Below are 7,141 nucleotides of genomic sequence, written 5' to 3' on the forward strand. Positions count from 1 at the left end.
GCCCCTTCTTGAGGAGGAAATCCTAACCATCCTTGTGTCTCCATTTGCTCACAAAGGCCAGAAGAGGGCCTCCAATCCTGAATCCACCATACATGCTCTGGGAAATGAACTCTGGATACATAACTGCTGAACCACCCTGGCCCGTATTCTTTTTTTTTTTTTTTTTGGTTTGGTTTTTCAAGACAGGGTTTCTCTGTGTAGCTCTGGCTGTTCTGGAACTCACTCTGTAGAGCAGGCTGGCCTCGAACTCAGAAATCCGCCTGCCTCTGCCTCCCAAGTGCTGGGATCAAAGGCGTGCGCCACCACCGCCTGGCTAATTAATTTTTAAAATTTTATGCGTGGGGTGTTTTGCCTGCATATATGACTGGGAACTTCTTACGTGCCTGGTGCCTATGGATATCAGGAGAGGATATTGAATCCTCTGGAACTGGTTGTGAGCCACCATATAAAATAGAACCCTGTTCCTTTGGAAGAGCAGCCAGCGTTTTGAGCCATTACCGGGAGCCATGGCCTTAACCATGGACTGGTAGAAAGTTACTATCTTACACATAGCCCTGAGAGAACTTGTGTAGTCTAACAGAATTTGTGGGTGTGGAGGACATTGTGACCCTTGGTTCCAGGAACTGAAGATTGCCACCAGCCCTCCCTTGCCCGGGGCTCTTCCCCTCCCCCTTGTCACAGGATCTCCTCCCTCCCTCGAAGCCTTCTCCTGCCTGTGATTATATTACCATCCCTGAAGTAAAGTTTTTGGAGCTTGATCAGACAACTGTCTTGCTCTCGTTCTTCGTTCTTCGTGTCTCTTGTCTCCTTCAGTCTCTTTCTCCCCTGCCCTAGGATCCTGTTGAACGCCCCATGGGTCAGGGCAAGCCATCTCTCCAGCCCTTCCACTTTTATTTTTTGAGGCAGAGTCTCTCACTGAATTGGAAGTTCATCTGTTTCAGTGGTTGGATGGCTAATGAGCTTCAGGGATCCACCTGCCTCCACCCCTCCATTCCCTTCTAGGAGACACACTGCTTTCTACCAAAGCCTCCTATTGTTTCTTCATCACAGAGATCCACCTGACCCAGCCTCCTGAGTGCTGGGACAAAGGCTATGTACCAACACTCTCAGCCAAATATACGTGTGTGTATATATGTGTGTGTGTGTGTGTGTGTGTACATGAGCTGATCCCATGTTCTAAATGTTCTACGACTAACTCATACCCCGTCCCTGGGGTATGTTGTTTTGTTTGAGCCAGTATGGCTGCAACCCTGGATGGCCTGGTACTCCATAGAGCTCTGTTTGCCTCTTCCCCACATGCTGGGATTTTCATGGATTTTGTGTGATTTGACTGAAAGCCTGGGGTTCTCCATCCACAAACTCAGTTCTCAGAGTAGGATGAAAGGCCGGGGAATCTTAGAATTTAAAATGAGGGCATTTAATACAAATGTATGGTGTATAACCTTTACCTAAAAGGACATGGAGGGCCACTGTAGCCAGCCAGAAATATAAAATAGCCAGTTCCAGGAATCCAGAGCCCTGAGGTTCCTGATACCTGCCCCTCCTGAATGATCCACAATGAGGGCCGAACTAAGAATGAAGGTCTAGTGGTTTATGAGACTCTCCACTCTGTCAACCAGTAGATGAAGATTACATTCCTAGAATGAATATGTTCCCCTCCCTAACTGAAAACCTTGGGTTGAGTCCCTCTGAAATTTTCCACTGTTTTCATGTCACGTTTCCTTGGTAACCCCCTCCCCGCCCCCAGCTTGTGGTCTTTTCCTTAAATACTCCAGACTTCCTGTGCCCGGGGGTCAAACTCCTCTGACTGGCAAGGTCATGAGATTGACCCTGGTACCGGTATCCCCAATAAACCTCATGTGATTGCAGCAAGTTCGGTCTCTCATGAGTCACTGGGTGGTCGCGTTGTCCCGAGACTTGAGTAAGGATCTCCCCAGTTCCGGGGGTCTTTCAAGGGAAGTGATACTTTTCCCCCCTCTCCTGCAAAAGTGTCAGAGGCTTATGTTTAAATGTGGTGATATATCTCCGGAGCTCAATTTTAATTTCCTAAAATCCTATCAAGTATTGGTCGTTTGTGTGGGTAGATGCATTTGAAGTGCTGGGGGACCAAATCGATAGGCGCAAGCAAGCTAGGCAAGAGCACAACCACTGAGGTACAACACTAACCCTCTTTGTCAATTTTAAGACAGGGCATCATTAAGTGGCACAGTCTGGTCTGGAGTTGACATCCTCCTGTCTTATCTTCTATATAGAAGAGAATGCAGGCTTATGTTCCCACACAGTGCTTGGAAATAAAAAGCTATTCCCTATTTACATTAAGTCAGTAAACTTGTTCCTGTATGGCATTTTAAGTCCTGATGGGTTGAGATCTGGAAATGGCAGTGACTCATGGATTCCAGACTGCTAGTTGAGTAAAACTAAGTAACAGCAAGTTGTAATGATTGCTAAAGAATCTTTTAAAGCACTCCGACTACCTGCTTATATTCTTACATCACTGTATGAAGATTGGCATAATATTTGAAATTCTTTTCTAGAAATACATTTGACTTCATAAATGCTTTCATGAAATACCTCATTGTGATGAACAAGGCTAATCCACTGTGGCTTTGGGAGCTGTTTTGAAGTACTTCAGAGCAGACCTTTTGGAGTGCTTCAACTGGCTATAGTCCCAAATTTTTTCCTGTTCCCCTGACACAGTCTACACCATGTAAAGGAGAACTTATGTCTTTATTGTCCTGTTTCGTACTTTCTCTCTGAGTCAGGGTCTCATGTAGCCCAGCCTGGTCTCATACTTTGAGCTTTTGATCCTTCTACCTCCATCTCCTAAGGGTTTGAATTACAGAGATGTGCCGCCACCGTGTGTGGGCCTATGCAGCACTGGGGCTCTGAGCTTGATGGATGTTAAGGACTCTACCAATTGAGTTGTGTCCCTAGCACTCTATTTGTTTTTTATGTGTGAGGGGCTGTCAAAGAACAACTTGCTTCATTCAATTCTCACATTCTACCATGTGGATCCCAGGTATTGAACTCAGTTCATAGGGATTTAATCTTAGCACTTGAGAAGCAAAGGTAAGTAGATCCCTGTGAGCTTTCAGCCAGTCTAATCCAGGCCAGCCAGGGCTACCTGTCTCACCAAAACAAAAAAAAAGAAAGAAAATCAACACACACATATACACAAACACACATAGACATTTATATAGAAATATTGTGTGTGTGCATGTTTGTGTGTATATAAAGGATTTTTTTTCTGCAACTGTTTTGTTTTCTGAGATCGTATTGTGTGGCAGTGACCCCCCCATAAGTTCATATATTTGAATACTTGGACCTCAGTTGGTGGAAGGATTAGAAGATGTGGTCTTACTAAAGAAGGTATGGTCTTATTGGAAGAGGTGTGTCACTAAGGGAAGGTTTTGAGGTTTCAAAAGCCCATACCATTCCAGTTGACTCTGCCACACCACTTCAACTTGTGACCTCTCAGCTACCGCTCCAATACCACCACGCATGTCTGCCTGCTGTCACACTCTCTACCATGGCAGTGGCAGACTCTTTAACACCACAAGCCTTAGTAAATGCTCTCCTCATAAGTTCCCTTGGCCATGCTGTCTCCTCACAGCAATAGAAAAGTAGCTAAGACACAACATCTCAGATATGCACATGTCTTGTTTATTCTTCACAGGTGTACATGATCTCCCATAATGTCCTCATCTATTTTCCCTAGTGCTGGACATTTGGGTCATCCCCATTGCACAGCTCTAAAAGTGTAGTAGTTGCCATCTCCAGCCTCTTGCCTGGCTTCTGTGTGAAGTGGACTCTGGAAATGTACACAGTGCTGGTATTCCAGGTATATACCACCACACCTGGCTTATGATTGAGATTTTATTTATTTAAAATTATTTATGTGTGTCTGAGTATATGCTTATATGCATGTAGTTCTTGAGGAGCCCTTAAGAGGGCATTGGGTCCCCTGGAGCTGGAGTTACCTTAACTTGGGAGTTGCCTGACATGGGTTTGGGAACTGGATATGGGTCCTCTGAAGATCAGTGAGTGCTCTTAATATTGACCAATTCTTAGCTAAGAATAAACAGAATAACTATTTTTAAACATTTTTATTTTATTTTTTTGGTTTTTTCAAGACAGGGTTTCTCTGTGTAACCTTGGCTGTCCTGGAACTCACTCTGTAGACCAGGCTGGGTTCCAACTCAGAAATCCTCCTGCCTCTGCCTCCCAAGTGCTGGGATCAAAGGTGTGCGCTACCACCGCCCAGCTAAACATCTTTATTATTTAGTCTGTTTCTTTTTGTCTGAATCTGTGCCTAAAATCAAGACATTGTTGATATTTTTCTAAGAAACATTTTTGGGTTTTTCTGGGTGGGATTAAAAAAATATTTAGGGTATGTGTACTGGCTGGTTTTGTGTGCCAACTTGACACAGGCTGGAGTTATCACAGAGAAGGGAGCTTCAGTTGGGGAAATGCCTCCATGAGATCCGGCTGTGGGGTATTTTCTCAATTAGTGATCAAGGGAGTAGAGCCCTTTGTGGGTGGTGCCATCCCTGGGCTGGAAGTCTTGGGTTCTATAAGAGAGCAGTCTGAACAAGCCAGAAGAAGCAAGCCAGGAAGAAACATCCCTCCATGGCCTCTGCATCAGCTCCTGCTTCCTGACCTGCTTGAGTTCCAGTCCTGACTTCCTCTGGTGATAAACAGCAATATGGAAGTAAGCTGAATAAACCCTTTCCTCCCCAACTTGCTTGGTCATGATGTTTGTGCAGGAATAGAAACCCTGACTAAGACAGTATGTATGTGCATGTGTGTACATAGGTGCTTGTGTACACCACAATGCATGTGTAGTTAGAGAACAACTTTCAAGAGTTGATTCCCCCTTTCTACTATGTCAGTCCCAGGTACTGAAAGCAGGTTTTTAGGCATGGTGACTAGCATGTTTGCCTCACTGAGTCATCTTAGCAGCCCCTTAGGAATTGTGTGTGGGGGGGGTTGTTTTGTTTAGGGTGGGTTTTTTTGTTTGTTTGTTTGGTTTGGTTTGGTTTCGGTTTTGGTTTTGGTTTTGGTTGGTTTGGTTTTGGTTTTGGTATTTTGGTTTGGTTTTTGAGTCATGGTCTTACTATGTAACCTAGGTGTCCTGGAACTCACTATGTAGAGCACCCTGGCCTCAAGCTCAGAGAAATCCACCTGCCTCTGCCTCCCAAGTGCTGGTATTAAAGGTTGTATAACCATGCTTGAAGACTATCTTTTACAAAATGTATGTACTTCAAGTGCATGTCTTCAATTCATCTGCCTGTGCTGCCAGGCAAGCCCTCTACCACTGAGTCATGCTCCAGCCCTAGAACACACGGCTTAAAATAACTTAATTGTGAAGTATACATGACACATCCTTAGAAAGTCTCTCCCCCGGATCTACATAGTCAGTCTACCTCAGCTGTGTGGTAGAAGATGAGGAGCAAATGTTTGTGAATTACTAGTCTGTCCCAAGTCTCCTTGGCAGTCATTCTTCCATTTTTAATTAATGTACTTTGCCTCTAAGGATGGAACTCAGGAAGGAACGGTGTACATGCTAGGCATGAGTGTGATTTTACCCCCAGTTGTGAAAGAACCACCTAGGGCCTCACACATCCTAGACAAAAACTGTTACTAAGCTACAGACCAGGGTGGCCGCTTGTATTCTAATGCTAATTTGGGTCCCCCAAATTAGTTTGCAGGAGAGAGTCTGCCACATACCTTCTGGGAACCTGCCCCCAGTTAATCCTGATTAGTAAATAAAGATGCCATCAGCCAATAGCTGGGAAGAAGAGAGATAGAGAGGTAGGATTTAGGGTCCCTGGGCTTGAGACCCCAAGGAAGCTGTAGGAAAGAGAGTCAACCTACCCGAGGAGTGTGTAGGACAGAGACGAGAGCTGCCCTGGGGTAGAGAAACAAAGAAAGTGCCCTGGGACTCTGGGCCAAGGAAATGAGGCCCAGAGGGCTGACTTACTGGAGCTAAGAGCAGCCAGCCAAGATGGAACATAGAGATTAGTAAGTAGTAACTCAGAGTTGGTGGGAGGTACTTTTTTTTTTTTTCGAGACAGGATTTCTCTGTGTAGCCCTGGCTATCCTGGAACTCACTCTGTAGACTAGGCTGGCCTCGAACTCAGAAATCTGCCTGCCTCTGCCTCCTAAGTGTGGGGATTAAAGGTGTGTGCCGCTGCCCCAACCACCACCACCTAGCAGGAAGTAGATTCTAACAGCACTGAGGTCAGGCAGTCGCCCAGCTATTGTGCTGCTTAAGGCACATTAAAATATAAAGTGTGTGTATGTCTTTCATCTGGGAATATAAACCATTAAGGCGGGTAGTAACCCTGTGCTCTGATTTATTAAAATATTTGTACATAGACCAGCCTGATTCATTTTGTTTTCCTTTATTTGCTGAGGTCTACTGTTGCCAGGGCTGCTGGTCTGCAACCTGTGGGCTCAAGAGATCTTGCCCAGGCAGTGGTGGCACACACCTTTAATCCCAACACTTGGGAGGTAGAAGTAGGTAGATTTCTGAGTTGGAGGCCAGCCTGGTCTACAGAGTGAGTTCCAGGACTACACAGAGAAACCCTGTCTTAAAAAACCAAAAAGAGAGGGGGTGGGGGGATCTTCTTGCCTCAGCTGCCTGCGTAGCTGGAACCCACAGCAACCTTGATGTTCCTTGCTTTCAGCAAGCTTTTCAAAATCTGCTGCTGTATTATCGAGGTTTATTCTTTCCACAGAGGTTCACTGCAGAAAGTTCCCAGTGAATTCCCTCATGGGGTCATGACCCATGGAGAGATCTGACTGTTCTAAGAAGGCTGCAGCCCATGAGTCCCCAGGTCATGGTTGAATTCTACCATCTCAGGTGATTGAACTGGCTAAAGAACAGCTTTCTCACAAGCCGGGAATGAATTCCTGCTTCCCAGGTGCCTGTAGCTTTATACACTGTCATTAGCCTGCGCTCTGGTTGTTTGTGGCCCTTCTAGAATGTCTTGTAAAAAATGTTCTCTGTGCGGGGCTGGTGAGATGGCTCAACTGGTAAGAGCACTGACTGCTCTTCTGAAGGTCGAGAGTTCAAATCCCAGCAACCACATGGTGGCTCACAACCACCCGTAATGAAATCTGACGCCCTCTTCTG

Source organism: Mastomys coucha, unplaced genomic scaffold (genome assembly GCF_008632895.1).
Source record: "Mastomys coucha isolate ucsf_1 unplaced genomic scaffold, UCSF_Mcou_1 pScaffold7, whole genome shotgun sequence".
Taxonomy (NCBI): Eukaryota; Metazoa; Chordata; class Mammalia; order Rodentia; family Muridae; genus Mastomys; species Mastomys coucha.